This window comes from Onychomys torridus, chromosome 13, assembly GCF_903995425.1.
Source record: "Onychomys torridus chromosome 13, mOncTor1.1, whole genome shotgun sequence".
Classification (NCBI taxonomy): domain Eukaryota; kingdom Metazoa; phylum Chordata; class Mammalia; order Rodentia; family Cricetidae; genus Onychomys; species Onychomys torridus.
The window spans coordinates 49888276-49898441 of NC_050455.1; the positions used below are offsets into that span (position 1 = coordinate 49888276).

The 10166-nt window shown below is 42.5% G+C and overlaps 1 protein-coding gene across 3 annotated transcripts in view; it reads right to left on the minus strand.

Annotated features, from left to right (window-relative positions):
- Arhgef37 (Rho guanine nucleotide exchange factor 37) overlaps window positions 1–474 on the minus strand; it is a 46322-nt gene extending 45848 nt beyond the window's left edge. For 2 of the 3 annotated variants that reach the window (XM_036204954.1, XM_036204955.1), the window contains exon 1: window positions 9–474. The gene's annotated coding sequence lies outside the window, so the exon portion shown is untranslated. The remainder of the gene's footprint in view (window positions 1–8) is intronic. The other variant, XM_036204953.1, reaches the window with a different exon arrangement.
- Between the last annotated feature and the right edge of the window lie 9692 nt (window positions 475–10166).

The following is a 10166-nucleotide window of genomic DNA, read 5'->3' on the forward strand; positions in this document are numbered from 1 at the left end:
GGACTCACCGCGCACGCGCCGGTTGCCCTCCGGTGTCACTCGGCGCCCGCCGGGCTCCGGCTGCACGGCCCTGGGAGGCTCTGCTGCCTGCCGTGCACGCGCAGGGCGCGCCCCCGCCTTTGTCAGTTGCCACTCTGAGGCCAGGTTGTTTGCCGCGCGCGTCCCCTAAGTCACCCAGCAGCCGAGGGCGTGCCCCGGCCTCGCCTCTGCCGGTTGAGGGCGGGGCAGCGGCGTACCTGCCTACTCACCTGCCGGATCGCGGGCGCGCGCGGGCGCGCGCACACACACACACACACACACACACACACACACACACACAGGGAGGACGAGCCTGCTCCTCCTGGGAAAGGGTCTCTGTGCTGCGACCCAAATCACTGAGCTTGAGGGCCGTGTCTTAGTTTGCATGCTGCATGCTACGGCTGCGATTAACACCAGCATCAAAAGCAACTTGGGGAGAGGACTTAAATGTCAAGATCATAGGCTGCCTTCAAAGGAAGTCAAGGCAGGAACTCAAGCAGGGCAGGAAGCCGGCGGCAGGAACTGAAGCTGAGACCTTAGAGGAATGCTGTTTACTTGCTTTCTCCCCAGCTGCTTTCTCCTACAACCCCGGGTTTCAAGCATGTCACCGCCCACAGGGCTGGGCTGGGCCCTCCCACAGCAATCATTAATCAAGAAAATGCTCCCACAGACTTGCCTATAGACCAATCTGATGGAGGCATTTTCTCAGTTGAGATTCCCTCTTTCCAGATGACCTTAGTTTGTGTCAAGTCAACCAAAAACCTAACCAGCTGGGACTTGAATTGTGAGGTCCCCCTGTGGAACACCACTGGCTCTTGCCCCAAGGCTCTGTGCTTGCAAAGCTACCAGTAGTCTCTTCTTGGACATGCTGGTGTTTTATTTCATATCACAGTGAGAAGAGTCCCTTCTAGACACTGAAGACTCAGAAGTTAATTCTACAGACAGGGTTCCCGGTAGCTGTAGCCTCCTGTCCTAGACATCGAACTCATAGTTGGAAGCGCAAATTACTGTGAAACCACAGAACATTACCAGGCTAACCTGAGCTTGTGTGTGGAGATGGCACTTACCAGCTCTACCTAGTAATATTTATCCAAAGACAGGATCTCACTATGGAGCTGTGGCTAACCTGGAACTCACTCTGTAGACCAGGCTGGTCCCAGACTCAGAGACCTGCCTGCCTCTCCCAAGTGCTGGGATTAAAGGTATGCACGATACACTTGGCCCAAATTTTGGGGTGTTTTGTTTTTGTTTATTAGTGATTTCTTGAACATTTACAAAAACAAAAAAAAACAAACAAAAAAAAACATCGCCTTGCCCCTACTGACAGTAACCCAAAGATAAAAAGAATTCTCCTTTACTTCTTTCTTCAATAGTAATCAAGCTTTAAATTTTACCTACTGAAAAATACACTTGTCTCATTCAAAATTCAAAAGCATGTTCTCAGGATTGCTTCTCATTGATCTTTGGATTTCTTCAGTACCTGGCATACTGCCATAGACACAGTGAGTGCTGACTTAGTGTTTGTTGAGTGGGTGGATAAGAGAGTACAAAGTAAGAATTGTGGAAGTCGGGGAGAGATGTGATTTGAAATGGGACATATTTTGAGAATCAAAAGACAGTTACCTTATTCTCTGCTGTTTCTTCTTTTTTCCTGAGGCATATGAAACTTAAAAGGAACCCAGACAGAACTCCCAAACCAGTTGCAAAATTAGCTATGGTATCATTTAGAGATATTTAAACTGCAAGATCATACTTTTTTTGGAGTTAAATATACCTAGAAATGGTGGACCTGCTAAACTGTAGCAAAATTACAGTTACAGAGTAGCAACAAAATAATTTAATGGCTGGGGGTCACCACAACATAAGGAACTGTATTAAAGGGTCACACAACATTAAGAAGATTGAGAACCACTAAGCCAGAGGATCAGGTCCACAAAGAAATCACACCACAGGAAGAAACTTTCTGCTCTTCCAATCTGAACACTGGCAGTGTGGCTATCCCATCACCAGGCTCTGGCTCTGGTGATGAGCTGTCATAGTTGACACAGCTGTCATCCTGCGAACATGCACCAAATGACCCCTTCATTGTAATTCAGTACAGTTGATGGAATCGTTTTATGACTTGCCTCCCTCTCTTCGATTCCCCCTCTCTTGCACCACAATCTAAGATGTACTGTGTATTAGGTTTGTTGTTGCTGCTGCTGCTGTGACAAATAGCTTAAGAGAGGACATTTTATGTGTTTACGATCTCAGAGGTTTAAGTCAACGGCTGTTCACTACATTGCTTTTAGGCCCATGGTAAGGTAGAAGCATCATGGAGGAAAGTTCATGGTAAAGGAAGGCTGCTCACCTATGAGAAACCAGTAGGGAGAGGAAGAAAAAGTGGGGGAAAGAGAGAGAGGAAGGGAGACGGGGAGCGAGAACAGAGACCCACCCTCTCCAACTAGACCCCACCTCCTGACAGCCCCTTCTTCTACGAACTCATCAGTGGATTAATCCACAGAGGCGGTCAGTGTTCTTGGGATCCATTTACCCCCCTATTAAAAACAGAAGTGTGGTTTCATGTTGTCTTTATAGTTGCTATGGTAAAATATTCTGACAACTCATGGGAGAAAGAGTTTGTTTTGGCTTACAGTTTTGGAGAGGTACAGTCCATCATGTCGGGAAAGGCATGACAGGGCACGGGAAGGCAAGGTGGCCGAAACAGGAAGATGATTGGCTACCTTCCCTCTGTACTCAGGGAGCAGTGTGTGAGCAGGAAGTGGGGCCTAGGCTATGAAGCCTCAAGGTCCCCAGTAACTGCCCAGCCTCCAACAAGGCTTCACTTCCTAAAAGTTCCATAACCTTCCCAAACAATACTATGGGGGGGGGGGGGCGTGGTGGCTTCGAGTGTTCAAACATGAGCACTAATGGTAAGGGAGCATTTCCCATTGAAACCACAACACACTCTGTGATATTGCAGCTGCCCATTTCCAAGCTGTGCCTGTGTAGTGTTCAGAACCATCTATAGTCCAGTCTTTTCTTCCTCAGTAATCAACAGCGCACATCTCATGGGGACATAGGCACAGACTTGGGGGTAGAAGATGCCGTCACAGGAAGAGGAACCATAAGCATTTGGGCCACGTTTCCACTTTTTCACTCCTGCCTTCAGGACGTACTTGAACCTGATCATGTATCTAGCACATCCATTTAATGATGGGTTGCTCCTGAACACAAAGCTGGGTGTCTCTGAAGTCCTTATCCAGTGCTGAAAGCTGGAAAGTACTCTGGAGAGGAGCTGGTATTGAACCCACTTTGGAAGGCTGACAACGCTGAATTCTGATGTTAGCAGAGGAGGGCGGCAACCAAGATAGACAGGCAGGCTCACACTGTTCTTTCCTCAGACTTCTTTATATCTGGGCCACACTTTGTAGGGTGTCACTCACAAGGGGAGTAGGTCTTCCCCTGTCAACTAGTCATCTGTAGAAACAATCTCACAGACATACCTAGAGGTGTGTCTCCTAGGTGACTGGGAATCCTGTCAAACTATCAAGCCCAAGCATCATGTTAGGGGGAGTATCCCTAAGGAGAAAACATTTTATCAGTGATCTGCAAGAAGTAAAAAGAGCTGGGCAGTGGTTGTGCACGCCTTTAATCCCAGCACTCGGGAGGCAGAGGCAAGTGGATCTCTGTAAGTTCGAGGCCAACCGGGTCTACAATGCATATTCCAGGGCAGCCAGGGCTGTTACACAGAGAAACCCTGTCTTGAAAACAAAACAAGGGGCTGGAGAGATGGCTCAGAGGATAAGAGCAGTGGCTGTTGACTGCTAGGTCCTGAGTTCAATTCCCAACAACCACAGGGTGGCCCACAACCATCTATAGTGAGATCTGGTGCCCTCTCCTGGCAAGTAGGCATACATGCAGACAGAACATTGTATACATAATAAATACATAAATCTTAAAAAAAAAAAAAAAGGAAAAGAAAACAAAGTAAAGAAAAAAGAAAAAAAGGTTAAAAACAATGTATTAATCAGAATTCTCCAAACGACAACATCCAGTAGATATTAAGTACAGACACGAGAGAGAGAGAGAGAGAGAGAGAGAGAGAGAGAGAGAGAGGGGGGGGGAGGAAGGAGATTTATTTCAACAGCTTGGCTCACACAATTGTGGGGATTTAGTGAGTATGAAGTTTTCAGTGTATGCTAGTAGGCTTGAGACTCAGGGAAGCCTTACAGCTTTGGCCCAAGCAATTGTTTCCAGGTTGGTAAAGGTCAGTCATTGCTGTTTGGGCCTTCATCTGGGCTGGAACTCTATATGTAGACCAGGCTGACCTTGAACTGGTAGAAATCAGCCTGCCTCTGCCTCCAGAGTGCAGGGATTAAAAGCATGTGCCACAAAGCCTGAATCTTAAGCAGGGCTCCCTTTCTCCTAAAATATTTGATATATAGATATACAAAATAGTTACACAAACCGAACATGTATGGGTTAACAAATCATAAAGAAATTTAGTTTAAAACAATTCTTTTAGTTTACATTTACTTTTTCATTTATTTATTTATTTTACATGTATCAGTGTTTTGCCTGCATGTATGTCTATGTGAGGGTGTCAGATCTTGGAGTTACAGACAGTTGTGAGCTGCCATGTGGGTGCTGGGAACTGAATCCAGGTCCTCTGGAAGAGCAGCTTGTGCTCAACTGCTGAGCCATCTCTCTAGCCCCTAGTTTACGTTTACTTTTATTGGTATAAATTTGTTAAAGAGAAGAAGGGAAGGGAGGTTTATTCTGCTTATAGTTCCAAGGGATACACACCATCATGATGAGGAAGGTATGGCCACAGTAGCAGAACTCTGGCTAGTCACACTATGAACACAGTCAGAAATCAGATGGCATAAATTTTAATAGTATAAACTTCATACCATTTGCTAATGACGAAAGTAAATTTATATGATGATAAGATGGATATTCTTATTTATTTTACATAAAGAATTCAATTTGAGGGGGCCTGGAGAGATGGCCACAAAGGTTAAGAGCACTGGCTGCTCTTCAGAGGACCCCTGTCTATACCCAGCACCCACATCATGGCTCACAAGCATCTATAACTCCAGTTCTGGGCACCTGGTGTCCTCTTCTGACCTCCTCTGGGCATGTTTGTGATGCACAGACATACATACATGTAGGCAAAATACTCACACACATCAAATAAAATGAATAAGTCTTAAAAACTAAATTTCTAATCAGTAGGTTTGTTTTTCTACAAACTGCTCAGGACAATTTCAAGGTGGCTGGCTGAGATGATCCAGCCTCACAGACTACTCTAGCCAGGACTTGAGACAAGCCCTGCACTTTCCCATCACACAGAGACCGGACATAAAATGATACAGTTAGCTCTCCCAGGACTTGACAATTACCCCAGTTTTTTCAGGGGTCCTCTAAAGATGCTGTTGTTCCCAGACAGCAGGGAGTAATTTTAAGAACATGGTGCCCATATTCCCAAGAGGTGGGGTGGGCAGTTTTTGGTTGTTTAGTGAATTATGGATATTTGTCATCATTTAGAGGGGGTTGTTTACAAGTTGTTGTCAAGAAAAAGCTGAACAAAAGAGATTAGATTCAGGGATCTCATTCTAAAGAGAAAAGGGGGGGTATAAAAATAGAATTAAAAAGTAGATTATTGTCGGGTGGTGGTGGCGCACACCTGTAATCCCAGCGCTCAGGAGGCAGAGGCAGGTGGATCTCTGTGAGTTTGAGGCCAGCCTGGTCTACAGAGCTAGTCCAGGAGAGACTCCAAAGCTACAGAGAAACCCTGTCTCGAAAAACCAAAAAAAAAAAAAAAAAAAAAAAAGGTAGATAGGTAGATTATTGAATCTACTTTTAAAAAGAAACTATTAGTTTTAAATATTTTACATTGGCTTGGATTTTTGTTTATTGATACAATTTTGAGGTTTATTTTTGTTACACTGTATATTTGTTATAGAAATGAAAGGATAAAAGGTAGATTATTGAATCTACTTTTAAACCAAAAAAGCAACTATTAGTTTTAAATATTTTACATTTATATGGATTTGTGTATATTGATACAAATTTAAGGTTATTTTGGCTAGATGCTGTGGATATCGCTCTGTGTAAATAAAATTCTGATTGGCCAGTGGCCAGGCAGGAAGTATAGGCGGGACAAGAGAGAAGAGAATTCTGGGGAGTAGAAAGCAGGAGAGACACCGCCAGCCGCCGCCATGAAAAGCAACATGTAAAGACACCGGTAAGCCACAAGCCATGTGGCAAAGTATAGACTAACAGAAATGGGTTAATTTAAGAGAGAAGAAGTAGATAACAAGCAGCCTGCCACAGCCATACAGTTTGTAAACAATGTAAGTTTCTATGTGCTTTCTTGGTTGGGTCTGAGCGACTATGGGACTGGCGGGTAAGAGAGATTTGTCCTGACTGGGCCAGGCAAAAAAACTCTAACTACAGCAAGAACATACTGTACATAAGTTTCTACTCTTGTTCAAGGTATTGTACCTATACAGCTCATCTAACAATGTAATGTAAATTTCTAATCCTTGAAAGTTATTATTATGAACTATTTAGGATAATAAAGAAATGCAGGTTAGTAGTTAGTCACCTATTACAATCAAACTTGTAGTCATGTTAGGCATGTTTTCAAGGTCAGACAGATATATAATTTAAATAGGCAAGTGGTCTTCAAACACTTCAGAGATCTACAGAATATGGCATTTAAGAAGTTTTAATAACTTTTTTTTTAATGACGAGACATGTCTGGTCCTGGTAGCACCAATCTACTCTACAGAGAAGATGATGGGCATAGAAGAAACTCCATATAGAGTTTACTTTCTTTGTGGCAAAAGTTATCCTTGCCTCGACTGATGACAGTATGCTGTCCTAATTGGACAAGCAGGACAGAAAAGAAAGTGACTGCAGAACTTTACCAAGACAAGGTGGGACAGTTCTTCAAAAATTCTGCTTCACAATAAAGTCTGTCAGATATGCTAAACCTGCAGGCTGAAGATGGATGCCCCAACATTACAGAGGAGCCTTGGGTGACTATCCAGGCAGCCAGCTGTTTCTGTCATTTCTTAGTTTTGGAAGTGGCTTACTCTACTCTTCCTGTTTACACAGGTACTATTACATCTTTCTCATGTCTCTAATGGAGTTCAAGACTTCATAGTTATAGTTCTCTTTTTTTTTTTTAACAAATTCAGAAAAGACTCTCACAAAAGAGGTGTAAAGTGTATAAGGTTGAGAGACATTAAAAGATAGTTTGGGGTTGGTAATGTAAGTTAGGATAGAAGGTGAATTAGGTACAACACTTTGGACTCACCAAGATAAGATAAATAATGGAGTATTTTCTCTGAATTTTTCAAATGCCAATGAATTAGACATTATTAATGTAATTATTGCCTGTATATATCTGTATATAGTTATTGTACTTATTGTATATAGTTTTTCTATGTTAGTTAAAAACCTTTTCTTTTTGCTTAGACAAAAGGGGAAATGTGTGAAATTTTGTTTGTGTTCTGACTCGTAAAACTTGCCTGGAGATCAGAGGGCAGAGCTAGCCACTAGAGTCCAGATGGTGGTGACTCACACCTTTAATCCCAGCACTTGGAAGGCTCACACCTTTAATCTCAGCACTGAGGAGGTGGAGACAGGATCTCAGCCCCCTTTTGATCAGAGGATTCATAGAGGTAAGAAATCTCTAGTGGCTGCTGCTCTGCTTCTCTGGTCTTTCAACTTTCACCCGGATATCTGACTCCTGGTTTTTATTGATAAGACTAATTAGGATTAGGATTGTGCTTCATCATGGTATAAGTTAGTAATTCTGAAACCATCCTCTGGACATTTAAGGGTTGAGCGAACAACTAAATACAGAAAGGATGAAGAGATGGGGTTTCTCTGTGTAGCCCTGGCAGTCCTGGAACTTGCTCTCTAGACCAGGCTAGCCTAGAGAACTCACAGAGATCCACCTGCCTCTGCTTCCTGAATGCTGGAATTAAAGGCATGCAGCACCACACCCTGCTAAATCTGTCTTTCACAGAGTTGATTGACAAAAAAAAGAAGTAACGTATAAGGAAAATATAAACTTCAGAATGCTACAAAATGGAGTGATCATAAAGCTGCCTCATAGTATTTGTGGGATGCATTGAGTTTATACCAATTCTGAAGCCATAGACAAAACGGCATTTCTTAGTCAGACCATATCTTGGATTAAGATGTTCTCAGCAAATAATGAAAGCTTCCATCTAGTTGATAGAAGAGTCTAAATCCAGCCTGGAAACCTCCTAAATGCAAGGAAATTAGAGCTTTATCATTTAGTATAGTGACTGGTCCACAGTGATAGTTGGTAAATAAACTCAGTGCTCACAGCCAAAGACACATGCCTAATGGCCACCCTCCTTAGTGGCCACCTAGAAGGCTGAGTATGTTTTAATTCTTCTTAGTCACCAATATGCTTTTATTAGTCATGAATATATGTAGTCTAGTGGGTAGAGTACTGACTGACCTTGGAGTCTGGAAAACTAGCTCAGCTCTGACTTTGAATTGGTCCTCTGCTGTCTATGTCCGTCATTCATGTAAGTCACAAAATACAAACAGACTTGACAGCCGTTCTCATCAGTCATGGTCTCCTGAGAGACAGAATGCACTTCACAGTAGTTATGACACAGTGGGATGATGGTACTGCATTAAGAGGAAGAAAGGGTTCCTCCTCCTGCATAGTGTTTCATTGTGCTCTGACGTGGTCTTTTTCGTCTATCCTGTTCTATAAACATCATGATTTTCTTCCCAAGTGAGTTCAACACTGTATAGTTCCTCAGGGGTCATTTCTTCTCAGTGGGTGCAAACGGCCCCGTATCTGTGCATTTAATGTTTGACTTCAGGTACGGCTAGGCAATCTAGTGATGCATGTCCTGGAAGACTGGCTATCGTAAATACCCACAAGATGGCAGCATTGTATAAATGTTGAAAACTAAGGCACTGTGTGGGTTCTTGAAGAGTCCCTTTTGTGGTGTATTTCTAGAATCTATTAAGTAGATGTCTGATTTTGTAGCTTCACTCAATTGTCACATGAATTTGCAAGCTTCCTTTGTATGTTCTGCAATCCTGAAATGGAGGGACTTGAGTAATGAAAAGCATGCTCTTTGATGTGGAAAAAAAATTAAATTCAAGTAGAAGATGAGCCTCAGCTGTCCTATCAAAAAATTTTATACATTGGAAGTATTTTCCTATGCAGTTTTTATGGCATAAGATAATGTGCATAAAAATAATAATAATTCCATAAATAAATACAATATTTATGGCATAAATTAATGTTTATAAGAATAACATTATACATAGATTGAATGTAGTGCCAAATGCCTCTAATCCTAGCACTCTAGAGGCAAAGGCAAGAGCATCTCTGTGAGTCTGAGGCCAGTCTGACCTACATAGTAAATTCCAGGCCAACCACTACATAGTGAGACCTTGCCTAAGAAACATAACAGTAAAACAATATTGTATGAAGTTTTTAAATGTTGTAAAAAATGCGGTAAGTATTTGCAAACAATGGTTGCCTTAGCATGGACAAAAAAAATCAGTCCAGGTGTAGGCCATGTGAACACCCAGTATTATCACACTGAGTAGAAAAAAAGGTTCAGAGGCCTTTAGAAGAGGCTGAAAATTCTCGTTTCTGTTTCCTGTGACACATTTAAACACCTACAAGGACCTTGTCAACAAGAATTGTCTATGTGGACAGCAAGGTGGGGAAATGTCATCATTGCTGCCTTTTCTCATTTCAGACACCAAACAAAATTGTAGCATTCCTTTTTTAGCTGGCAGCCTGTCTCCTCCCACCAGGAGGTTAGAGAATGTCACCTTTGGCTTGTTGAATGGTCTAATAATAACCACAGCAGCACATATTTCTGTGAGGTTTATGGTTGAGACAAAGTGCTCTCAAGTATCTTATTTCAATAGATGCAGAGCGATGTGGTCCATGACACAGTTGGGGGCAAGCAATAAAAAAGTAAGCTAAGAAAGAATGATAATAGAACTTGAAATTCTGAGTAACCTTTAATAAATACCAAAATATGAGTTTTATGTGGGCTAAACGGACTACCAGGTAAGTAGAAAGTCTCTCATTTGCCCACTGAGACAGCATAGGTAAGAATTACTTTTAGGAG